This window comes from Pleurodeles waltl, chromosome 4_1 (assembly GCF_031143425.1).
Source record: "Pleurodeles waltl isolate 20211129_DDA chromosome 4_1, aPleWal1.hap1.20221129, whole genome shotgun sequence".
NCBI lineage: Eukaryota > Metazoa > Chordata > Amphibia > Caudata > Salamandridae > Pleurodeles > Pleurodeles waltl.
The window spans coordinates 550,527,337-550,554,865 of NC_090442.1; the positions used below are offsets into that span (position 1 = coordinate 550,527,337).

Here is a 27,529-nt window from a genome sequence, read left to right on the forward strand (position 1 = left end):
AGCGACTTCCCGACGGCGTTTTGCCATTTAAATGCGCGCTTCATTTAGCTTGCATTTGATGATTCCTTCACTTTAAATAAATGCGTGTGGATCCTTTTTCTTCCCTGCACACTAATGTGGTAAGCCTGAGCCCTCAGATTTCTTTGCCAGCCCACCACGTTTATGCTAGTTTACTTTGTGTAAACAACTTGATGTTTCTATGTTTTTTGTATAGCTTTGTGGCAAGCTGCTTGAAGCCTCAACTGATATAGCGGTACCGCAACCCTTTGATTTGATTTGATTAGAGGTTAGTCTCTGTGGCTACTCACACTACTATTTAATTAAGCACTTTCTCTAAATTAATTTGTAATTTTTTGAAAGACGCTGCTTTCAGGAGACCGATGTAATATATATATCTTTGTAAAATATTGTTCTTTTAGCTTTTCAACATACCAAATTTATATCGTTGGGGTTGCCTTTTTTCATTCATCTTTATATTGGAGCCTCGAGTTGGTTCAGCTTAACTATTTTTATCACACACTGGTGTTTCTTATGGTGAACAGGTGTGGCTTGCTCACACCTGGTGGTTTTTATTAAGTACGTTTTTATCTTGTAGTTAATTTGGTTTGTTGTGTATACAGGCACTGTTCCCATTGTCCTGAGGAGGCCCGATTTATAAAGGCCGAAACACGTCAACTACAATTACAGAGGCTTGACTGTTGGAATTTTTGAACTATTGGATTCAATAACTCTTGATGGTATCGGACACTTATACCAGTGATTGACTCTTTTTGCTGCTGGAAGATACCCTCCTTATACAACTGTCATTACCTCCGAGTGATACTGCTTGCCACTGCATGGCTAAGCAGCCTATGATTAATGTATTTAATTTTTGGCTTATAAGTATTGCTTGTAATTTTTCGTATTTTATCTTCATGTTATGTATTTAGTTGTGGAATTGTGTCTAGGTGACTCTGAAATGTAATTAATTTAATAATAATAAAGAAATTATTTTTCAGTGGAAAATTTTGGTTTTCACTTAGATATTTGATTATTTATTCATCCCTGCTGTATATATTTTTATTCTAGTATAGAGTTGTTTGGGGGAAGCACATGATTGCTTTTCTTTTGATAATTAGCGCAGTTGACACCAGTAAAAGGTCAGCCAAGTTTCAATAGATTGAGTCAGGAAGAGAGAAAAAAATGCTTTGGTTAGTTTAGTAAATATTAATATATACACACATTCCAAGCATGATGAATTAATAAAAATTTGTGAAAAGCAGCACACTCAGAAAAGGGGAAAATGTTGCACGAAGTAAGAATCCGCATTATCAGTAAAGCTGAAAAACCGAAACTGACCTTAAGGTCCTTAAACCGATGTGTGTACGCTAACTCTACAGCAATGTGTAAAGTTTAAAACTGCCAGACTGGAGTCTAAAAATCAAATAAATTAGAGAACTTTCCAGTAGGGAAAAAGGCAGCTACGAGAGAGCTTGAAAATAAAGTTTCCAAAAGCTGCAGAGTTAGCATTACGTGTATGCAAAGTTCATATAATTTTCTTTGCAAAATTAACACATGGGCCTTAGATGAAAATGCAATGTCTTTTAATTCAAGTAATACCAGCACGCTGTCTCATTTAAATGTATTAGGCTTGAATAGGTTAAGAATGTGAAATGTTAAGCTTTCAACAAGCTAGCATGATGTGAAAATGATGACTTAATGTAAAGGAAGTTAGTTTTGACCTTGTCATATAAATATTTTTCATAGAATATAATAATGTGTGAAGGAGCTTATTTACAAGTCCCTTTCGTCGCCAGAGCATCACTTTTGGGAAAAAGTGATGCACCAGCAATGTAAGGGGCTTTTAAAAAAGCCCCTAAATGTTTTAGTTTTACTCTGCAAAATGTTTGTAACCATAAAATGACTTAGCTTACAGAATCAATAGGTAGTTTGTAGTTTAAAAAAAATATGTAGAGGCTTATTCATGGAACTGGCATTTTTTCAAGCAAAGTACATGATAAGATCCTGCAAGGTTTTATACAAGCTATTTGATAAAAATGATTCACTTAAACATTGCTGTGTGAAGGCTGTTGGATTCTCAGTGATATGACAAACAAAAGCTCCTGTTCCCATAAAGACACCACCTAATGATTGGGTAACAACAAGAAGAAGAAACATGTTGCAAGAGTTGAGATACAATGTAATATATTAATTAATGTGTGCTCCTAGATTAGGCAGTTAATTCCTCACTGCTCATTGACTTTCCTGCCTGAATCTATGTTGCTCTGAGATTCTACTGAGTTTCCTGAACATCTCATTATGAGAAGTTCTGCTTTGACTAATAATTGACTTTGGATTCTGAAGCTTTAAGCTTTAATCTCTTTATTTGGAATTCTTGATGGGTTCTGACTGACACATTTTTCTCTTCCTCCCAAAGCCCATTCCTAATTTTAGATTGGGGATTCTTTCCTTCATGGAATGTGCTTAATGTATTTATTATTTATTGATTGATTATCATGATTTAGTACTTATTAATTGATACTGATGAAATTCTAGGTAGGGTTCAAATAAGATCGGTTATAATGACTGATAAATAAAGCTTTTGAGCTCACACCAACTCTCATCATTGACTGAAAAATAATAATTGAAATTGTGATGACTATTTATTGATGTGCAGGTTCTGGTTAATCCCATCTATGTCCAAGGTCTGTCAGCCTGTAATGCAGGGATTTTTACTCGGATGAGTTAGTAAGCCATATTTCATAAACTGATATTTAAATGATATTCCTGCTTCTGCAAGCATAACATGAAATTCCTGACTTTCCGTGAACTACATCAACGTCATTTAAATTTTACCCAAGCCTGGTTAGTAAAAGCATACGTCTTAGCATTATTCTGTGCAGAGACCTCAACATCAAGTCACGTTTAGTAAATGGTGCTATTGTGAAATTCATTACTTAGTTAGAATAGAATCCTATTTGCTTCCCATCTTAGACACTATTAAATAGCAGAAAAATCGTAGACACTGAAAAGACAAGAGACAACAGAAAACAAACAAAATAAGAGCAGAAAGAAATATTTATTTAGGGATGCAAAATACCTAAAGGCGTTCCAGAACTGACAGAAAATCCGACAGTAAAAGTAACATTGATCATTTACAGATGACACAAACATGTTTTTACCCTAGGTTTAAGGAATTAAGGCCCAGATATACAAACACAGGCATTAAAAGGAGAAATGCATTTATTTCTCCTAACTTTTCACATTTTGCATGTGTGCTGCACTATGCAGCATACATCCAAAGGGGGAACGGTTTAAAATCTAAGCATCGTAGTTTGCACAAGAAAAGTACCTGTACAGTACAACACCTATGCAAGAGTCAGGCAGCCACCATTGTACTACGGTGCAAAGGTGTACGCATGGGGCTCACCTGCCTGATTGTTTGCTGGTGCTAGAGACAGAGCTGAATAGTGCCATATCTCTGTACATATGGTGCTTTCCTGCATTCTCACTGGCAAGCAAATGTAGCTGCAAATTTGGTTACTGCGCTGAGTACAATGAAATCTGTGTAAAGCTAGTCCTTAGTTTAGCTTTACAGGTGGTATGGCAGCACATTCCAGTAAATGGCCACATGGCAGACAACTATCTGCTCCTTGGTGAGCTTTCTTGACTGTAAGAACATCACATCAAGGAAGGTGACATACAATGAGCCCGATGTTCTTGGAGAAACATTCCAAGTAAAACGTTGTTGATAAAAACTGGGCGAAGGTCATACAATGCCTTAAAACAAATGCATAGAATCTGCTAATGACTTGTCCCTTTTTGAAAAAAAGACACATTTGCCACCATCTTATTTAGTTTTAAGATTTATTTTGCAAGTTGATTAACAGTCACTGTTAATAAATTTCTACCAAATGGCCAGTATAGGAGATTTGGTCATACAAATAAATAACTTTTCCTATAGAAACAGATTTATTTTTCTTAGTCCTTTTCTAGAAATGTGCAGAATGTAAAAAAATTGTATCTCATTATTAGTACATAGAAGTGTTTATTTACAGGAAAAGAAGCAGCAACATTACCAATCAACACCTTATATTTGTCCTCCTAGAAAGAGAGGCTACTTGGACTTTTGTTGAATGGCATCCCTTCAGTGTGATTGATAAAGTTGGTGGTATCTTTGCTATATGGGGTTGTGATTTTTGGGAATGTTTTAAGAAAAAACTACTAAATGAATTTGGGACGTGGGGTATTTATTTATTTTGGGAAGAAGATATAACACTGGAATCTCAGTGTCTTGCTGAATGAAAAATCAAAATCTTCTGGACTAATCCACTCTTCTGATTGCCTATGCTCTAACTGGTGAGTATTTTTTTCTATCAGTTGTCTGCTAGGCTATTCAGGTTTTCTGTAGTGGTTTGGGTTTTAAATTTGTTGTAGGCCTCAGGCAATGTAGTCATCTTTCTAAAAACCACTATAGCTTCTCCTTTGAAAAGGCTATGCTTTTAGCTATCAATCAAATGTAGAAGTGAACAAAATATGTTAACCCTAATTTGTCCAACCCACTGGCACAAGCTGCAGCGGTACCAAAAGACCTGATCACAGAACCTGCTAAAACAGAAGAAGCAATATTGATTGCTCAAAAAATCAATCTGTTAATTATAGGTGTGGACCAATGTCCAACAGATGCACTGCCTCTCCAGTGCTTCTGGTGGACATTGGCTGACAAAAGGGAGGGATTGAAAAATTCCTGGTGTTTCCACAGGAGAATTTTTTTCTTATTTTTTTACAAAGGGGGAAGATGTGGAATTGCTTCTACGTCAGTTGCCACACACCCTCCCGCCCATTTATTATGAGATTTCCTACTAGAGCAGTGAGCAGCAGCAGGTGACTGCTCTCTCCTGCTGTGGTGAGGGATAAATATCAAAAATGACCTCCCCAGATTTCAAGGAGGCCTTGTTGAAAAGAGGAGAGTCTCTTCTTTCTAACAAAACTTTCTTGAAAGAACTTTTTGACTGTAGATTGTCGTGCTGTGATTCACAGCCAGAAACCCCCTGGACCACAAGAGACCTCTGTTTGTGTGGTCAGCCCTCATAGTTAACAGGGCACTTTCTTTATTTAAAAAAATTACTTAACCTAGGGAGTGTAATTCGCAATTAGGGGAAGTGAAAAAGTTAAAAACAAATAAAGTGAAAATAGAAGGGAGTCAGCCCACATTTATTTGGGGAAATGTGAGTTTCTCTGGGGGTGGGGTGATTGTGGTGTAGCCTCAACTGAAAATACCCATTCCCGAAAAAAATGTAAAAGAATTTTAGGTAGGGGGTCGGCCCTCAGGACATGGGTCGATCCCCTTCAGGGAAAAAATATATATATTTTTTAACAAATGTATGGTTTTCCCCCATGAGACGATTGCATCCCTATAGAAAGCACACATTTATAAAAAAAAATGCCGTGTCATACAATGCATAATGTGCAGAAACAAAATGTCTGTAGCTCAAATGGACCAACAGTTACTAAAAATGAGGAGACATATGTATGCATGGAGGGGAAGACCCTGAGCAAATGTTGAGTGGTCATCTTTTAGTTGCTTATTTCTGTATTTGGTTTATTTACTGCTGCTGATGAGGTGAGTAGGCAGTATTATCATGTTTTAAATTCACAAAATAAGGATGAAATATCAGTAAACAATGTGGCACATTATGCCAAAGTATTTGCCTTTCCTTGCCACATTATTTAGTCAACCCTGTTCCATAATTAGGTACTCTCCTGCCATATAATTCCAGTGACCTGGTGATAGCACGGTGTATTTTCACAAGGAGCACACCTTCACACAAAGCTGCTAATTGAATGGGTACTTCTTGAGATCAAAGGTAGGTTTTTGGTTTTGGGAAATATGTTTTATGCTGGAAAAGTCACGGTGGCTCCCAAAACAATAACGTTTTGCATAAGTTATGACAAAACTATTGTGCAGTATTGTATTTGTAGCAAGGCGAAGTAACACTGTGCTTTTTTGGTCCCTTTTTAGTGTCTTTCGAGAACCTGCAACTTCAGCAAAATTGTTAAGTAATTTTGTGTTTATTTACTATTGCATACATCTCACAGATGAACACACCCACCTAGAGATTTATAACAACACATATGGCTTCTTTGTAGCTTAGGGCCAGATGTAGCAAACCGTTTTACCCATTCTGTGTCAATGGGAAAATATGTTTGTACATATGGCCCTTAGTGTTTTAGAACAAACTAAACACCCAGAAATGTCCAGCCTGTTGTACCTTCCATAAATTCTGCTTAGTTTTCTATAATGCACTACAAGATTTGAAAGTGCATTCCTGGCTAAGACTACTCATTTATTTACATCTTATGCTGGAAACTTCTGTAATATATTGAGATTCACAAACTGACAACCAACCATTGTTCCTATGTGTCTCCACATAAAATGGACACAGCTCTGGGAATAGGGTGACTTTAGCACAGCTAACCATTCTTTGATGCTGTTTTTATGAAAAGAACACATGCACTTTTCATATTTTTACCAAAAAATAAGAATTTTGCTATATTTTGCCAATTTACATTTAGAGTCCTCACGATGTTTGATAAAAAGGAAAAACTTTAGGTGGGCAAAAAATTATAAAGACATAAGCGTGAACTACTCCAAATAGTCACAAATTGCTCCGCACAGGGGGGAAAAAGGCCCAGCAGATTAGGAGGTAACAAAGATTAATAAATCTCCAAAGCAACACAACACATAGGGGGTGATTCCAAGCTTGGCAGGCGGCGGGAGCCGCCCGCCAAGCAGGAACCGCCAGAAGACCGTACCGCGGTCAAAAGACCGCAGCGGTCATTCTGGGTTTCCCACTGGGCTGGCGGGCGACCTCCAAAAGGCCGCCCGCCAGCCCAGCGGGAAACACCCTTCCACGAGGAAGCTGGCTCCGAATGGAGCCGGCGGAGTGGAAGGGGTGTGACGGGTGCAGTAGCACCCGTCGCGAATTTCAGTGTCTGCTAAGCAGACACTGAAATTCTAAGTGGGGCCCCCAGGGGCCCCACGACACCCCATACCGCCATCCTGTTCCTGGCGGCCGAAACCGCAAGGAACAGGATGGCGGTATGGGGGTCGGAATCCCCATGGCGGCGCAGCAAGCTGCGCCGCCATGGAGGATTCCCCTAGTCAGCGGAAAGCCGGCGGTACACCGTCGACTTTCCGTTTCTGGCCGCGGCTGTACCGCCGCGGTCAGAATGCCCAAAGGAGCACCGCCAGCCTGTTGGTGGTGCTCCCGCGGACCACGGCCCTGGCGGTTTTTACCGCCAGGGTCAGAATGACCGCCATAGTTCTGACCTAAATCACTAAATAAAACAGGAGGCCGTCCCTAAAAGACAAGTGATGGAAGGAATTCCTCACCATTTGGAGCATAGGCAACCAGATGGCTAAATTGGCCGGAAATAAATTGATTTTTGTCCAAAAGGACACCAGGTTTTATATCTTTCCAATATACATAAAGACCCCAAAAATCCTCCAGGAAGACCAATTGTCTCTGGATGTGATTTCATTCCAGAACCATTAGCCAAATACATTGACATCTTCCTAAATATATTCAAGAAGACCACAAAATCTTACATCAAAGACACACTTGGCTTTATCAGTCACACTGGAGGGATGTCATTCAACATGGAGAAACAAATCTTAGGGGCTGTTTCTGAAGTTGGTAGAAGGCGTTTACTTCATCAGCGTACAAGTGGAAATTACACTGTTGCCTTGACAGTGTAACTGCCTGCCAGTTTTGAAATGTCCATCACCCTGATAGACATTTCAATCATTGAAAGGAATCACCATCAAGACAGTTTCTACCACTATATTGGAACTTTGCCATATGGGTCAATGAAACATGACAGACCCATACAGCTAGTTTCAAAAGTTTTCATATATTTAAAAACAAAACCCCAAAATATGTTTTTGTTTTTGAAAATGAAAAAGAAAACTATGCCCCCTTGCAATGGGAATCTCCTCGTGTTGCAGTGGGGGCATTTTAATTTTTTTATTACCCCGTACCGTGAGGCTATGCCTGGCAGTGACGGGTAGTAAAAAGCAGCTATATGTATGCACTTTTAATTTGATGGGCACACATAGAGTCAATTCTCTGATGGCCCTTAATTTTTTGGGCTGTTGGAGACATTTGGCCCTCTATATCTGAAGGACTGACCATTATCTTGGTGGTAAGGATACTACATTGCTATGGTGTACCCCTACTTATGAGATATAAATCAGGACTTTAATCACAGGAGTCTACCTAGGTGAAAGGTAAAACCCCATCAGGTGCCACCAAACTCATCTTAACTGTGGTAAAAAACACAATGAATAGGAAGTTCTTCTAATTTAATGGCAGTTTCTACCTACAAATAAAAAGAATTTCAATGGACTGGCCATTTGTTTCCGAAATAGCAGTCCTCTTTATGGACAAATATGAGGAAAGATACATTTATCAAAACAATCTATTTGCAGAGATGATAACATTGTAGTACAGATACATGGATAACATATTTTGCATCTGGTCCGGCAATGATAATGAACAACACCAATTTACAAAGTGGTTGAAGGATGGGTCATTCTTTATCAAATTCAACATGACTTGCAACAACTCCAAAATCAGCGTCATGGATTTCAAAATAATCGCAGGAGATGGGCATCTAGCAACCATGTTATAAAAAAATGGATAGGAATGGTCTTCTACAATATGACAGCTTCCACCCAAAACAGATGTGAGACATCTGTGAGACAACTTACACTATGTGTAATTATTTAAGGATCTATGGAAAACATCCCAAAGAAGCTGATGAAAAACACTTGTAAGAGGCCCTTGTTCACTCTTTGTCAGATGTTACCGGAATGAAGACAGAAAGATAACAGACAAGCCAAGATATGTCACCTCCTTTCCTCCTTCTACTTATCTTTTCAGTGTATCAGAATTGGCACATTCTGTCTATACTTATAACAGTTATTCCACAGTATATCTGTGCATTAAAGAAGAGTAGAAATATCAGAGACCATCTTGTGAAAGACTATACAGAACCCACCTCAACACCCAGAGGACAATCCGAGGTCTGTGAACCTATTCAAGGACATCATTGATGTGCAGAATGTTCATACTACACCCAAACCATAGAGCACACCACCTTCCAAAACATGGACTTAAAACACACAAGTAAATCATTCTCTAACTAAAAGCTTAAGAATGTTGCAAATGTCATAATTTGCCCATGCAAAACCTGTACAAAGACAAGACAAAACAAGATGTCAGAAAGAGGATTGTTAAATGTAAATCACACATCTGATGTAAACCTTAGTAAAATAATTTAACACTAGAATTAGTTAAAAGGGTTAGTGCACACAGCTAGAACAGCACTTGCAACACTGCACAGAGTTTTGTAGTAGGTTGGAACTTGAATGAGTGTTAGTAACAGACAGAGAAAGATACGTTGAAGGTGGGTTGTCATCTTAAAGACAGATGAGGGTTGATACAATACTGTATTTAAAACATTCACTGGCACCATTGAGAGTCTTGAAAATGTGATGCTTTATCCATCACCCAACAGCAATTTGACAGGCATTTGTCTTTGAATATATCTGCACTATCATATGAACTGATTCCTCTCAATCTTTGAGGAAGAACTCAAACGAAGATTGTCATTACTTTAACAAGCACTGTGATCATTTAACTTATTTCAAATGTAGGTATCATCATGAGTTTCTAAATCTGCTCAATGGTCTTTTTGTCTTACAAGCCTCAAAAACAAAAGCTAATTCAGGTGTCTATACTTTTATTGCATTACTAACATATTTATACACATGAATGGACTTAACATTAATTGTAATTTTCTGGATTTATAGATTTGTCTGAGAAAGCACTTGCAAAATTAATCATTTACAGTGTGGTGCTATGTTGCCTTTTATTTGCATGAGTCAGGTTGGGATAGTTTTGCCTTCCTCTTTAACCTCTCACTGCTAAGTGTTTCCCCATTCCCAGTGCTGAGTCTTTTTTAAATGTTTGGGGAAGTTCACACTAGCCCTCATTCCTTTTTCCAGAAAGTTGTGCAGGACAAGATTTTGTCTAGTTCTCCCCATATGCTGAGAATTCTAATGATACCCAGGGTTTGTAGACATCCCTGAAGGGAATTGAGAACATAGGCAAAACATAGCAAAAAGTGTTTTATAGAAAATGGGGAAAAGGTTCTGAATATGGAAAGTGAGTGTGTGTTTTCCTAAAAATGGCATCAACAAAAGGTTTGCTAAAATCACCCTCTTTCCAGCTTTCAGGAAAAGGTAGAGTCATAAAAATAGTTTCCCCATAGGTTTTGTGTTTTTCTAAGTGGTAGTCACTTGTTTTTTCATGGTTTCTACTTATTTGCATTTTGTAGTGCTGGTTGTGGTGTAAACAAAAACTATATATCAGTCCCAAAATTAGATAAATAACATTCCAAATAATCCTTTTCTGTATCCTTTGGTTACATCACTCATTATTTTCTCCAAGGAAAGTAATCATTGGAATAAACAAAAATAAGTAGGCAAAATAGATGTAAAAGATATTTGTATCTGATATTTTTTGCTCAATTGAGTGATTTACAAAATTAATATAATGTTACGCCTATGAAGCCCTTCAGGTCTCTGAGACATGTATTGTTTGTTTGATGGTTGTTGTTGAAAAGTGGTTTGTTAGTAATGGCAGATAGATACCTATAATTAGTAGTAAGACCAAAATCACAAAGAAAGTTCAGTCAAGGTCTCAGTAAATCAATCCTTGCTCAACACATGGTAGCTTTGCCCACAAGCAGTTATGCTCAACTTAGGAGACAGGTGTGTAAATCATTTAATATCAACAAAAGAGTAGAAAAGAAAGACATAACACACAATAAAAAATAAAAACCTAACACCCATGCATAACAATAGAAAATATTTATATCTTTGAAATGACACCAAAATGGCAAAAAAATCAATGTGGGGAACCGGAGATATGATTTTTTAAAGATTACATTGAAAAAAGAGCTTTCTAGTGCTTAAAAGCAAAAAATAAACCACTGCAGCCATCTGGTCGAGCCTGCCTTGTACCCAGTCAAATTTTGAGGCCAACCGCAATGGAGCCCAAGTTGGATATAATGAGCTGTAGACCTCGGTCAAAATTTTACATTCAGGTTTAGGGTCTGATGTAGACTTTGGTGGATATCCTCTCCACTGCTTTAAGATTCCCATAGGATATAATGGGATCCTAATATGGTGGATGGTATATCCATCATGTTTGTCATGGACTGACCCCATCTACCAAACTCTAAATGAGTCCCTTCATCTTTTTTTCAGAGCTTTTTCTCTCATCATTGAATGGGTTTACTCCTCAGGTCCTCTTGTGGTTCGATGATGGAGGCTTAACTCAGTGTGATGCCTTGGTCAACTTCTGAAAGTCTTGTCGACTACAAGAAACTCTAGAGTTTCAGTGGGGCAAACCTGAAATCAGGCTTGGTCGTGGTTCGACTTCGACAACTTTGCTGTTGATGACGAGTCAGTCACCCTGTGGAGCTTTTTAAAAAAAATGTTCTAAACTTCTCGAAACATCTGGCCTATGTGAGGTCTGTTAGAAATGGGGTCGTCGGTTGGCAGTCAGGTTACCCCTTGTCCAAGCAAGGACCCTCACTCTAGTCGAGGGCAAAGGAGAAACAAACCTGGTTAACCCCCGCTCACCCGCTTGATAGCTTGGCATGTGCAGAAAGGCTTAACCGAGAAACAATGTGTAAAGTATTTGTACCAACACACACAGTAATACAGTGAAACACTACAAAAGGGACACCACGCAGGGCTAGAAAAATAGTAAATATTTACCTAAATAAACAAGACCAAATACAACAAAAATCCACAATACACAGTTAAAAATATGACTTTAGCAATTAAAAACCTAAAAATAGTTCCTAAAAGCCCCAATGCTGCAATTTGATGATTAGCGGCATCGTGACGGAGTCGTTTCCCACAATGCGACACCACTGGTGCCATTTACGGAGTCACACGGACCCCAGGTATAGTACCTTAGCAAAAAGTGTGGAAAAAAGGCCGAATCTCGGAGTCAGGGAGTGAGGCGTCACTGTATCCGAGGCAGTATTGGTTCCGGTGCTGCTGGGCAGAGGAGCAGAGGCATCACAAAGGCATTGGATCCTTACTGCGAAGCGGATGAGGTGTGGCAGTGGCAGTTGCAAGGTGTCGGTCTCTTGATATCACCGGGAGAGATGAAATCCGACGAAGTCACGATGATACAGGGTGACCTCTCAGAGTCGCGGTCACATAACGGGGTCACAGGTGCCGTGACGGAGTCGGGTGTCACAAAAGTCAATGCTATGACACTCTGATCTCAGGGAAGTCGTCTGGAGTCAGCAGCTGTGGCGATGCGAGGCCTACGAAGTCATAGGGGTCGTCGCGCTTCTGCGAGGTCCACGGCTCCAGGTGGAGGCAACATCACGGGTTCTGTGCAGAGGCATCCTTAGGGAAGTTGCATGGCATTGTCCGGCATCATTTCACAAGATTTCACCAGAAATTCACTTCCAGGGGCCCAGGAACTGGAATGGCACCCTCTGGCAAGCTAGAGTCCACAGCATGCAGACTCAAAACTGGATGGTGAAGCCTCTGCTGTCCCTGAGGCTTTAAAAAAGGAGGCAAGCTCTACTCCGACCCATTGGAGATACCTTTTAAGCAGGAATGAACAACAGAGTCCAGTCTATGTCCCCTTTCACAGGCAGAAGCATCAACTGCAGGATAGCTCAACAAAGCACAGCCACAGGCCAAGGCAACACTTCTCCTCAACTCTTCAGCTCTTCTCCAGGAAGAGGTTCCTCTTGAATCCTTCAAGTTGTATTTAGATGATCTAGAAATCTGGGGTTTTGGGTCCAATACTTATACTCCTTTCTGCCTTTGAAGTGGGCAAACTTCAAAGGAAAGTCTCTGTTGTTTAGTGGATCCTGCCTTGTCCAGGCCAGGCCCCAGACACACACCAGGGGATTGGAGATTGTATTGTGTGAAGGCAGGCACAGCCCATTCAGGTGTAAGTAACCATTCCTCCCTCCCCTACAGTTTAGATGGCTCATCAGGATATGCAGGCTACACCTCAGCTCCCTTTGTGTCACTGTCTAGAGGTGATTCACAAACAGCCCAACTGTCAGTCATACCCAGACAGGGAATACACAAACAGGCAGAGCCACAGAATGGTTAAAGCAAGAAAATGCCTACTTTCTAAAAGTGGCATTTTCAAATCTAAAAACGAACTTCACTAACAAATGTAATTTTAAATTGTGAGTTGAGACCCCACACTCCATATTTCTATCTGCTCTCAAAGGCAAACTACAATTTAAGATTATTTAAAGGCAGCCCCATGTTAACCTATGAGAGAGATAGGCCTTGCAACAGTGAACACTGAATTTGGTAACTTTTCACTGTTAGGACATGTAAAACACATTAGTACATGTCCCACTTTTATCATACACTGCACCCCGCCCATGGGGCTACCTATGGCCGACCTTAGGGGTGCCTTACATGTATAAAAAGGGGAAGGTTTGGGCCTGGCAAGTGGGTACACTTGTCAGGTCGAATTGGCAGTTTAAAACTGCACACACAGACACTGCAGTTGCAGGTCTGAGCCATGTTTACAAAACTACTTATGTGGGTGGCACATTCAGTGCTGCCAGCCCACTAGTAGCATTTTATGTACAGGCCCTAGGCACTCCTACTGCACTTTACTAGGGACTTACTAGTAAATCAAATAGGCCAATCATAGAAAAGCCAATTACACATGTAATTTCACATAGGGAACACTTGCACTTTAGCACTGATCAGCAGTGGTAAAGTGCCCAGAGTAACAAAAACAGCAAAAACAGAGCCCAGGACACGGTCAACAACCTGGGAAGCAGAAGCAAAAGGTTAGGGCTGCCCAAGACAAGGATGTTGGGTCTAACAGGGTCTTAAAGTATCCACAAACTTAATTCAAGATTCCAGAAGTTCTGAGTTGCTCATTGGGAGTGGGAACTAAAATTCCCGCAAGGCACCTGGTCAAATCCATGAAAGTCTACTGGATACTGCTCAGCTGGGCTCTTCTTGCAGGACTTGGTGCAGGGGACACTTGTTCACTCCTTCATACCTGTTGCTTTCAGGGAGTCCACTCCTGAATCTTTAAAAGCAAAGCAATGTCCTTCCTGTGTTAGAGCCCAGAGTGTGCAGCATGTGAAGTACTTCAGAGTGCAGTCCTTCTTGGTGCAGACCAGGATTTCAGCAAGGCAGTCCTTCTTCTTTTGATTTCTTTCAGCAGGGATCTGAGTTACTGTCCAGCTCTTCCATATTCATCCAGGGTCCTGGGCTGACAGGCAAGGGGGCACCCCAAATCAATGAGGCGCAGGATGCCAACTTCTGTGAGCATCACTTCCTGAGAAGTGTGGCACATTTCAATACCGGAAAGCACTGTTTGCCTAAAATTCAAGATGGAGAAAATATCTCCTGGAGGTTCAGAACAGGCTAAGCCCACCCAGAGGTGTGGCTAACGTTTCCCTGCACTCCCCTACCAGCCCCTCTCCTAATCTAATTACAGGGGATCCCATCTGACTGGGGGTGAGGAAATGGGGGAGGTCTGGTTTCTGTTCCAAATGTCTTTCCCTTTTTCAAAGACCAGTTTGGCCACCTAACTCCCTTTCTACTCTGGCATCGGCTGCTGGAGTTCTCCACCCACCAGATGGCTCCTCTGTCTCAGCCCAGGGCACTATATACCTCATTAAAGTAGCTTGGCATATCCTGTCAAAGAAGTCTGACCAATCAGAAATGGCCACGAAAGGGCCGATTTTAGGGGACTTTAAAAAAGAGTTCTAAAACACTTTCCCTGTAATATTTATAATAAATTTAACATTGGCAAATTGTTGGATCAGTTTTAACTGTAACTTTGACCCCTTAAATGACATTTTAGCTCACTCCTATCAATTGCAAGACATTATTAATTTAAAATGAAGCCTTTCCATGTTAGCCTTTGGAGCTAATCCACTACAATGGGGAAAAACTAAGTTGGCAATTTGTCCCTCATCAGGGCTTATAATGTCCCTGCTTATAATTACAATGCACCCTACCCTTTGGGGCACTTAGGGTAGACCTTAGGGATGACTTACATGTGAAAATAAGGTAGTTCAAGACATTGGAAGTACTTTTATTTCAAAAGTCAAATTTGGGCATGTTTGTATTTTAAAAGCAGCCAGCAAGGCAGGGTTGCCTTTTTTTAAATGACATCAGACTCCACAGCAGTGCACCCATAAGTGCCCTAACTTTACTGGGGTCCCTAAACCTACATGCCCTACCTTATACCAGGGACTTACAGGTAGGTTATCAGAGCCAATTATAAGTATGCCTAATTACCACATACCTTTTAAACAGAGCATTTGCCTTGGTCCTGGTTAGCAGAGCCCAGGGCACAGTTGGAGTCAGAAACCACCAGTATCAGTCAAGAAATGTGGATGATCAGGTTTAAAAGGATGATTTTTATTACAGTTGTCGAACAACAAGCGATACCCGGAGCCCAGAACTGATTTGCAGGTTACAATGATTTTGCATTGTGTACCAACGATGCATCAATTCCTGTGGTAAGGAAAGGTCGCAAAATTGCAATACGAAGACTTCATGATTTCACCTTGACAATTTACATATATTGTCAATGTGGGTAGTTGCAGTATTTGGGCGTGAACTAAGCTGCCACCCAGGGAAACCTACAAAACACAGACACTTATGAAAACTAATCACCAAGGGGAATCCAGGTTAGTGTGAATTGTGTGATAATTTTGTGAGGGAAAGATTCAGAATCTGTGGGGATCCACAAAATTTAAACCAAACAATATTCACTTGCTTCGCCTGATAAAAATAGTACCCCGCACTTGCGGCTGGGCCCCATAACCGAGACATGAAAAGGCCATATTAGGGACCATGTAAAGACCACATTGTTGGTACATTTACATCAATAATGTTGTGGTAAAAGAATATCGAGGGCAGATTATGGAGGGACAAAATATTGAATGGTAAGTGCATGTGTGCAAGTATACATCTATAGTTACTATCTCCACATATATGTACCCTAAAGATATACCTACCACATAGACATATGTATGGATGGATGGATGTACGTGGAGGTATATATAGAAAATATAGACTTAATAGCCTGTCATTATTTTCTTTCTATATTTTGTGCTTGATATTCTACTTCACCAATATTGAACGTGAAGTAGAATATCCAGCCACCCATTAGACCTGTTATTTCTCAAACGTAGTGCATCATTTCCAGATAGCGCATCAAGGCAAAAACGAGCAAAGTTTGCATTTTTTTATTTCTAAACTGTGTTATCTGAACATAAAGCATTAACTCAGAAAATATGGGGTTAAACAAATTCGCTTTGCACCTTGCAAACTCACAAAACAGGCTCTGTGCCCTGCACTATACCAGAAAAGACCTTCTTAATACCCTCCCTGTCCACACACACGCACTCAGGCACATAAACAAACGCACACAAGACTGAAGAGAAGCGCTTACTAGGTGTGTGCATGTATTTTTCTGGAAGCACTGCCGTTTGTCAATTTTATCAAGTTTGATAGGTCATCGGATGAAAAACTTCAGTAACGATATAGTAGGAATAGAAGTAGCCATTCACCGAGGGCAGACACCGTAGCAGAAAAACGCAGCACCCTAGCACATTGATGCATGAAAATGCTATCTTTTACCAGGTAAAGCAAGAATTTCCTTTTCAGTGTAATGCTTAAAAATGTTAAACATATAACCGTAAAGATATTAACCCTAACATAAAGTCTTCACCTCTAGGCAGAAAGACAATAAAAATAAATTCACCTCTGTCATTCAGCAGCTTCTCCATTATGAATCTGTAGGTGGCAAGGAAAGCATTTATACTCATTTCATTCACATGTCAAGTAAAGACTTTCATTTAAAACTGAGATGTTGAATAATGGATCTTTTGAATAATGTAATTAAGAATTTATTAAAGCATCCTGAAAAGAATCGGCAAAATGCAGTACATGCACAGTTCCACTGAGTTTTATCCTCTGAAAAATGCACCATGTGATTAATAATAGAAATGAAAAATTGGTTAAAAGTATCTGCCCAACGCTTGCAAACTTCTCTTATATTTAATGGTCAAGAATAAAAGATAACTTGCAGTCATTTAAGATATGCAGAAAGCGTTATCAAGTTGAACGTCGCTAAAATATACAATTTTGAACAATAATAAAACTTTTTTAGTATTTGCCATTATATCTTATGTAATTATCTTGAAATTGATTCATAACTTAGTCATGGCTGTAACTTTACTGTTTCAAAGATCTACACTCTTAATAAATTGCACCTTGCAAAAACCATATTTGGAAACCCGATTCTATTTTGCCAGAATAGAGTGTATGCTAACAAACAGGATTAAAGGTGCCTAGTTTCGGTTTTTCAATTGTTCTATTTTATCGGCTATTTATTCAATTTCATTTCACACTCTTAGATTATTTTATAGGCCTTAAACTGCAGCCTGAACATAACAAATAGGAACCAGAGAACCAGACAACAAGTATAACACGAGCTCACAGTGCATTGTAGAAAAATGAAGTTAGTAACATATGTAAAATAACAATGAACCTCTCTTATTTGTCTCCTACCAGCTTCCCAACTGTCTACACTATTTACACTTGATGCAGATGTCATTTATGGAAATTCTTCCTCTATTACGAACCACTGGTAAGTACTCTATGCATCTTTTATTCAACTACTGTGTACCTCATATGTGCCAATACATAGACAAACCAAAATATCAATGTAACAGTTCAAGGACAATTTGGTGAATACCCATCTGTCATTGTAAAGCAATAGTTATCATACGGAGGGACGATCCTTTAATGTAAGCACAAGGGCATGCTTGAGGGGCCGTGGAGGTCTAAGACGAGTGAGTGAGTACGAGAGCGTTAGTGAAATGCAGATGGAAGTGAAAGAGATGAAGGTGACATGAGGTTAACAGAAAAAGTCAGAAAAGGGTGGCAGAACAACCTAATGCAGTCCTCTAAACTAAATAATGACGCAGGGAGCTGGATTTCGAATGCCTTCCCTCAGCTTTTTGAGTCTCTGTAAGTCAATATTGTGTAGTAATGTAAAGTCGTAGTCAAACAAAATGACAGTGTTTTAATTAATTGTAAATAAAAAACATTGTCTCACCGAATATATTTTTGTACAACTAGGTTTGCAAGGGGAATTGGTTGATTTGTGATTGGTGGAGTTGTAAGTGCCTTGCTTCAGGGGGATAAATTAGCTTCTGTATTATATCAAACCTGTTGCATCCAATGTGTTCATTGGTGAGCCATTAGAAAGAAATACAGTATTCGGAGAAATAATTCAAGTCCGTACATTGCCTGACCAAGATCCAGCACATTTTATAACCTTTGCACATCCAGTATGATGATTTGTTGTGTGGAACTCTTTATGCCTGTACTGAAAAATAAACCCTACCAATGATAATGGTGGAGATGAGCAGGCTAGTGCAAATACGTTAAATTGTTAATCCACACGATATTAGTTCGGAATGCAATACTTTTCAAAGGCACCAAACCAAAAGGTAGACACAATTTCATCATACAGGTAAAATGTTATTTTCTTTCTATCATTTTGCCTAGTAACCAAAAAGCCCCATGTCAAGCACATTGTGTTAACCCAGTTCTAACCTTTTAGAAAGAAAACTTTGTCCCAACTTCAAAAGAAAATGACGGAGCACGAGCTGCACCACTTTTGGCAGCACTGTGCTCCATCATTTTCAAAACACAGGGATGCACTGTATTTAGTAGAATACGGCGCACCCCTATGTTGCTCCCCTCACTGGCATTAAATTTGCTGCAGAGCGCCAACTCAGCCACCCTTGCACCATGGTGCAAGAATGACTATGCTGCGAGCGAGATTGTTTTTGTGCAGGAATGGATACCTTCCTCCACAAAAACAATCTTCAATGTATTTTTGCTCTTTCTATGTGTGCTGCAGGATCTTTGTCAGCCAGCAATAGTAGATCTTCCTGATGTTGGAGCAGAACAGGAAGTCAAGCTTCCTGCTGAGCAGGAACCCTTTTGTTTTAGAATCAATTACTCCCAGATCTCCAGCATCAAAAAGGTAGGGCACTACTCCACAATCGTCTTCAAGCCCCATTTCTGATGATGATAATAGGGACATGAAGTGGACCCTGGCAGGGCTCTGGAGATGCCAGGAGAGACGAGGGAAAAAAAAAAGTTCCAGAAAGCCTTAGAATCATGGAAGAGAATGTTGATGAGGAGGATGAAGATAACAAGCCAGTTATTGTGAAACTGCACAGAGGAGTCTGACATTGCTATTCAGCCTGCTCCAAGGGATGTGGCACCAGCAGCATTCCCAGCTACCATATTTGTAAGGCCCTAGCAGGGACCTGCACCAACCCTCACCTCAGAAGAAATATGCACTCCAGGGAGACAATCAACATACCCACCTACCTCCAATTCTTCTTCAGGCATTGGCAGTGGCACAATAAAAAAATACTTCTCCTCAGTTTAGGACTTTTTTACGACAGCATTCAGGAAGAAAACATTGCGATTTGCTCCCTTTGCCATGCAAGTGTTCGTCAAGGTAAATCTGGTTCACATTATGGTACTAGAGGCCAGATGACCCACACTTTCTGATGGGAGGAGCAACTTAAAAAATTGCTAGACGTGGTTGTGATGGTGAAGGTGAGGAGAGCCGGGAAACATCAGCTCCAACTGATCAAATCACGGTGGAAGGTTAGGAAGAAGAGGGTGACATCCTCATACAAAGGAGCCCTGTCCCCAGCAGTGCACCATAATCACCCATCTCAACGTGCTCAAAGTAACACAGGAAGACTCATGACCAGGTGGAGACACCACAGAATATGGTGACTGCACCACAATGCTCATTGAGTATACCACCACTGGCATCTCAAAAGTCACCACTGACATCTCAAAATTCACCTTTGTCAGTGGCCACACAAAGGAAGAAAATCCAGGCTACAATTACAGGCATGAATAGGCAGGAGAGCCCGTATGAGCGCAACCTCCCAATGGTGTATTTATATAATGGGAAGCTGGCAAAAATGTCAGCGCTGCACCTCCTCCCTTTTTCTTTTGTGGAAGAAGTTGGATTCTTTGAGTTTGTGGCAGCCATCTCCCCAAAATTAAAGGTTCCAAGTTGTACCTATTATGCCAGCGTTGCTTTTCCAGCTCTGAATCAATCTGCTGCAATCGGTTGAACAAGCTTTGCATCAAAGTGTTGTCCACTCTGTCCAGCTGACAACAGATAAGTGGACCAGTTGTCAGGCCACAGATTACATGTGCATCACTGCACATTGGATCTCTTTTGTGGGGGTAAAGCAAAAGCTATCTAAGGGTCTTAGCTCTGAAGAAGGTTTTAAGAGCATTCAATAGCATGCAACAGTAGCCATGTTGGCCATTTAGGGCTCACACACAGCTGCAAAAATCTTGGATGGATGTAATAGCAAGGTATCTAAATGGTGGCGACTCAGAGGTCTTGAAATTGGATTTGTTTCCATGGACAATGACAGTATCATAGCCAAGGCCATGGCAGACAGTGGCTATTTTAGGGTCCTGTGTTTGACATGCTGCATCAACCTGGTCGTGCAAGACTTTCTCAAGAAAGAAGACATAGCAACACACTGGTCACCTGCAGATGACTCTGCACTCATTTTAGCCATTCTTTTAAGGGCCCGGAAATAGTTGCAGATTATTCAACGTAGTAGCAGAGTACCAGTTAAAGCCCTGATACAGGAAGTGCCAACAGGTTAATACTCAACCTATTATATGTTTCAACGTCTGTTTAAGCAGTGCAGCCAGATCAATGACTATGTCATTCTAAGGGAGGGAATGCAATTGGGAAAGCTATGTCCATCGATGCAGACAAATAGGGCCTAGTCAAATGCCTGACACAGATGCTGCTCCCTTTTGAGACTTTCACATGGGAAGATAGCAAGGAGGACAGTACGGTGGGCCAACCTATCACGTTGTTGCATCTGCTATAAGACCATCTAAAGAGGGTGTCTGAAAGGTTCACACTCAGAAGTGTGAATGAAAACCCTGAAGAACATTCCTTGGTTGAGAGCATAAGCATTGGCTTGACTTGTAATGCAAGGCTACAAAATGACATTATCTCAGCCAAAGAGTACAACTGGGCCATTTATTTCCTCTTTCATTCCTTTTTCTGAAGGCGATTTTCAAAATAAAAGAAGTGGATTGTTCAGCAAGCCAGAGAACTGAAAGAAGAAGTGCTGTAACTTAAAGTCCTACTCTGCAGTTCTGTGGTGCCGCCTGCAGCTTCCAGAGAGGGCAGTCTTGTCTCACATCAGCCAACACCATAAACAAGAACACCAGCAACCACAGCATCAGACGAATTAGACCCAACCTCTGCATTGGCTTGGTTTCAAGAGCCAGGTCTTAAGTACAGTGCAGAAGCAAAGTCAAAAGAGGTCTAGCAAGTCGCAGCCCCAATGACACTTCAGATGATATTCAAGGAGTATCTGGATGACCCAAAATAGGTGCATGTGGATCAAAACCCATTGGTGATTTGGTATGGGAAGATCAGTCAATGGCCAGAGCTTAGCAGGTTGGCAATAAAATATGTGGCTTGTCCTGTAGCCAGTGGTTCTGCTGAGCATGTGTTCAGTGCTGCTAGTGCAGATGTTATAGTGAGCAGGACCATTTTCTCGCTTTAAAATGTGGAGAGACTAACCATGGTCAAAATTAACCAGCATTTTATACCAGCTGATTACACTGTTCCCAAAACACCACAGTAGGAGAAAGAGAATGATTGGTCAGAATCAAGTTTGCTTGCTGACCAACTTTTGGGTCAACTACCTGAGTTTGAGGATGAACCCTACTTTCATGACTGAGTATGACAGTGCCACCATAAAGTGCCACCTGGAGTCCGTATTGTATTTAAGCACTAAGAATAAAGGCCCCAATATCAAGCTTATTTCTGCAACAATTTTTTTTAAAGAATGTTTTTATTTGTTGATTTCATTGTTTTATATTTGATCTTACTGTGCTTTAATGGATGTGTGCCTAAATAAAGCTTATATACATATATGCATAACATTTTACATGTGAAAAGTATCAGGATGCAAAGGAAAAAACTGGTTTAGCTTCTTTGATATGATTTCAAACAACTGCAAATCTCACTCACATCAGTTTGTAACCACATACTGAACAAAGAAGTGTGCCCTTTAGATGCCATTGTAACATCATTGTTCATCACCCTGACACTCCTACTGCACATCACCCATTTCCACTATAATGTACACTTTTCTGTGTCTCTAAACTCTACGTCATCCACATCTTCCTTGGTGTAGATACACAGAGTTCCATGAGTGGACAGCATTCATTGCCTAAATGAGATTAATTACTTAGTTCTCCCATGGGGAACAGCACCAATTACTTTTCTTTGGCAAATGAACTAGTGCTCTTGTGACAGGCATCTACCATTGTTGCTATAGGCACATCAACCTATACACCCTAAGGCTCTTCACCCAATGTTCCACTGATGTGCATTTCCCAGTGCTCCACTGAAGCGTAACACTAAAGCTCACATGGTGCATATCAGCCTGTTCTTTCCAGCTGCAAATCACACCATGGACCCTGATTCACATCACGTTATTCCCCCCTTCAAATCACCCACTTCCTTCTAAAGTACAAGCTCATGTGTGACTTTCAGTCTGCCTGCCCTGACGGTAATATATTTCTTGTCTTTTGTCATGGGGGATGATTTGCATGTGGACTTTGACGAAAATGGGATTCTATAGGTGTGTTATTAGTTTCCATGTTCAATGAGTAAATGATTCTTGTGAGAAAGTGATTTACTAGCTGAAGTGCACTGGTGTCCACCACAGCTAATAAAGTAACTATTCAGTTAAGTCCAGTCAAAGGTTTCAATAACTTAAACATGACCTCAACCCCAGGTAGCTATGGCACAGAGCAGACAAGTTTAACTTACGGAAACTGTGTGAAGCATTTAGAAGGTCAAAAACAGTTCAAATATCTAAAAACACCATAAACTTCTCATTCTAATTTATAACAGATAAATAAACATTTTAATAAGCAAACTGATACCAAAACAACAAAAATCTATTAAAGGGAACCAGAGATATAAATTTGTCAGTATTGGAATGAAAATAGCAAAAATAAAGGAGCAAAGCACTAATGAAAGTGAATGGCCATGACAGACTGGGATCTGGGCAAGATTTGAGGTCAACAGCAATGGAGTACAGGCAGGATACAGCAATCAAATTAGCCCCACTAGGGTTTAGAAGTAGGGAAGTTTGAAAAAGTTTCTTAGTTCCAATATGAAAAGGGACTTCATTGTTTTTCTGAGTACAAACTCTTCTCCAGGCATGACAAATCTGAATTTCAATCTGATGTCTTGGAAATTCCAGTTGGATATTTTTTCACAGATTTTTCCTTTGAAACTCTGGGGCTCTGGAGCAGTGCAATGAGTTTTGAAAAAGTTCTAAAGTTCCTTTTTGGCCTAAACAAATTATAGGAGTATATTTCCATTGCCATCAGGACTTAGAGACTCTCAAGATGTCAGGTAGAGGGAAACAGCAAAGTCCACTGGTCTGCTGGGATTCTACACAGGAGTGCCCGCTTTATCATTCGTATGTTCTTGGAGCCACAAAGGGGAGCAAACGTATGATACTTGATGATCTTTCTGCCCTTGGATTCCAAGTACAAGGAGGCCCAATCTCCACAGGTTCTTCTCAAGGTCACATATACCAAGTGGAGCATGTTCAGCTCACCTGGTATACTTTTGCAAGTTCAGCAATATTCTGAGGAAAGTGCTTTGGAGTGCTACGTTTATGCGTGGCACCAGCTAGTGGGTAGCTATGACAACTATGTACTCCCTAACTAGTGGGTGAAAGTTACCAGTGGCAAACCCCACCTATCTTTTCAGTAGTTCTAGTTTGTTTTTACTGCGAACAAGCCTAAAATGCCATTGTACCAGGACATGTCCAAGGTGGCATAAGTATTCAGCCTCACTAAACTTGTGCTCTGAGGGTGGGTCCTCACACAGTATCCTTCCACCTCAAACACTAAAACCCAGTTATAAGCAGTTGCTCTACCCACAACAATACCAGAGGCAAATGTCTGGTAGGAAAAAGCAGGATCTTTCAGCAAACAGAAAGGGGACACATAAGAATTCTCTTGACATCCTGCTATCTTCCTTTCAAGTGCACCCTAAGTGTTAGATGTGGCTCAAAAGACCTGTAAAGAAGGATTTGACAGTGTGCTATGAACGGGATGCTCACAGCTCTTACTCTGAATATTCTGTGGGATTCAGAGCAGTCATGTCTGTCTATCCGGGTAAGCCTATTGTTTAGATCTAGGAGGAATTTTACACCTCGCTCACACCTATATATTGTCTTCCATGAAGGCAGCCACTTATGCTAATAATGATTGTGAGAAATTGGGTTGTTGGTTGACTGGTGTGTGAGCCCTGGTCAAGCAACAGCCACAATCCCTTGTGGGGTGAACTACGAAAAGACACAAATTTAACCTGCAAACAGCAACACAGTGAAAACACAACACAATAAAAATCCAAAATTTAGAACAATAGAGAACATTGTAATACGTTATTTGTCAACAAAACCATGAAAATCCATTTAGTAGAACCAGAGTTCTGAATTTTTAAAGGTTAAGGCTCAACATAGCAAGTCCCTAGTTTTGTAAATTGGCCACCTGGCCTTCTTTAGAGCCACAACCAAGGGTCTAGGAAGGGATGGATACTTCTTGAGGGGTTCAGGACTCACTCAGGCAGGGTCCAGGTGCAGCTTTGAGATGGTGGGAGCCTGTGATGTCCCTGTGTCTCAGAACAGGAGACCAGCTAAACTAGCCCTTGGAGCCACTTCTGAAGTCCTGGGTGCAGGTGGTGAGGCAGGGCTCTACAACAGGGCTGGCCTCTGAAAGTTCAGGCTCCAGGAAGCAAAGCAGTCCTTCCAGTTATAGCAGCAGTCTAGCAGAGTGTACCTGAGGTCACAGTAGCTGGCAGTCCTCTGACAGTCCTTCCACTGGTCCAGTAGTGAACTGAGGAGCAGGTCTGAGATCCTAATTTTTATACCCTGGTGTCTTGCTCCTGGAAGGTGGGTGAAGTTTCCAGAAAGGTTCTCTAAAGTTCCAGGAATGTCCTGCCTCCCCTGCCCTGGCTTCTAGCCGACTGCCATTACAATTCAGAGTCTTTCAGCCTATTGTGTGGTGGCAGAGCCCAGACTATTCTTGTGGGGCTATGCTTATCTCCACCTCATTCAAGTCAGTTAATGGCCCATTCAGTCTCTGCTATTCCACCTATTGAGTGACTGAGGTGAATTTACAAAGTCCTAACTGTCAGTTACACCCAGTCATGTGACCAAAGGCAGGTTCTTGCACAGAAGGCAGGCAAATGCCATCTTTTTAGAAGTGGAATTTTCAAACTTGTGATGATAAATCTGACTTTACCATTAAGGAGGTTTCATCATTACAAGTTTATAGGTACCAATCATGACATACCTACCACTTCTGGCTTAGGAAGTACAGCTTCTTAATTTCAATTAGAAATCCCTTATGTCAGCTTATGGAAGAGGTGGGCCTCTCAGTAGTGAGAAAACCAATTTGGAAGTTTTTCACCACTAGGACATATAAAACAAACAAATACATGTTTTACCTTTTAATTACACATCACCCTACTCTATGGACTACTTAAGTTCTACCTTAGGGCTGACATATATGTAATATAAGGGGAGCTTAAGATTTGGCAAGAGGTTATAAATGCCAAGTCGACATTGCAGTGGGTCACTGCTTTCAGGCTGCCATGGCATGCCTGGAACAGGTTTTAAGGTGCTACTTATGTGAGTGGCACAGTAAGTGCTGCAGGATCACTGGTAGCATTTAAGTTGCAGGCCCTGGGTATGTGGTATACCACTCTACAAGGGACTTATGTGTAAATGAAATATTCAATCCGGTAAATGCCAATCAAACCATGTTTTAGGGGAGAGAGCACAAGCACTTTAGCACTGGTTAGCAGTGGTAAAGTGGACAGAGACCTAAGGCCAACAAGCAAAAATCCAACAAAACTTAGGAGGAGGAAGGCAAAACGTCTGGGGGTGACCCTGTGGGGAGGGCCATTTCCATCATTGATTCAGAGAGTTTAGACAGATAAATTTCTAAAACTTTACTTTTCCTTACTATTTCTTAAAAATCTTTTTTGACCATTTAGCTCAATTTATAATAACTATTAAAAATAATGGCTTCATTTTTTTTATTTTGCTTGTCCTATTCCCAAGATAGCAGTATTAGTATTTTATTTTGTACTCTGGATTTTCACACAGCTACGCCTGCCACAGTGATACTAGCTTCAAGGGTGTTGTTACTGCAGTTGCAGGCAACATTAATTTTTCTTTATCTCCCACTTTTAGATACCCTGCAACCTATCTTGTGGGCTACAACTCTTAGATAAGTGTGACTTACTAGTGTTGAAAAGGGAGGATTTTATTTGTTAAAAAGGGTTATTTCAACAGGTTGCACTGCAGAATTCGTACTGCAGCAGCCAAATATAATTGTAAGCCTGAAGCCAAGATTTCCTTTGTCGCACTAATGAATTGCACAATAAGTACTGCAGTCCACAAGTGACATTTACATTTTCAAGCCATTGGTGTATTTCCCATCATATACAATGACCTTATAGGGAATGGAAATAAGCCAATCAGGCATTAGCCAATTTCTACATGTTTATTGTTCACAGCACATACATTGAGCACTGTAAAGTAGTGCCCCAGTGAGCAGAGCCTAAACACCAGCAAAGCACAGCATAAAAATGGTGGTGCCTACGTTAAAAGATTGATTTCTCACAATTTCCCTTTATTTTGTTTTCCATTGTGCACATGTACTACACAAAATGAAATCAGTTGTCTTTGTAATAGTTGCTTAAAATGCATTTCTTGAACTCTATTGACAGCTTTCTGCCTCTTATGCTGCATATTACTCACTCACCTTGTTGAACATACCATGCATATTTATTTTAAAAAATTAAAACTACCACGGAACCTAACATTTGTACTTTGTAGATTTTTGAAGAATGTTTCCAAAGCCTCACAGGGAAGCGATACATATACTTTTTTTCAAAGAGTAAACAACATAAAGTTTTGGAGAACACTGTTATTAATGACATCAATTGCAATTCTTCAATAAAAATATTTGGTAAACTTTTGCTTGTTAAATATTTGAAAGTTAACTTGGATTTTCATTTGTATGTATTTAGGTGGGTGTGTTAAAGCAAAGACGTTTCCTTGCCAGCAATACCTAAATTAGACATTACTCACGCAGCTTTTACGTGGGCCTGATGAAAATATCGAACACAGAATATTGTGAGATAGAAATACTGAGGACAAAATATTGAAACAAATTTATAGAGGTAAGTGCATTTTGTGGTAGTACAGATTTTCTATACCTAACGCCATATAT

General features: G+C 40.3%; 1 long non-coding RNA gene across 2 annotated transcripts; it reads left to right on the forward strand.

The window, feature by feature from the left end:
* On the forward strand, positions 1–27,465 carry LOC138288539 (uncharacterized). Of its 2 annotated transcripts, none has more exons than XR_011202444.1 (3): positions 1–119; positions 17,672–17,747; positions 27,327–27,465. It is a non-coding gene; the product is annotated as an uncharacterized lncRNA (long non-coding RNA). The 2 variants fall into 2 exon arrangements; XR_011202443.1 differs by lacking the exons at positions 17,672–17,747; positions 27,327–27,465 and adding exons at positions 215–286; positions 621–942 and having other exon boundaries at positions 29–119.
* Positions 27,466–27,529: the final 64 nt, after the last annotated feature.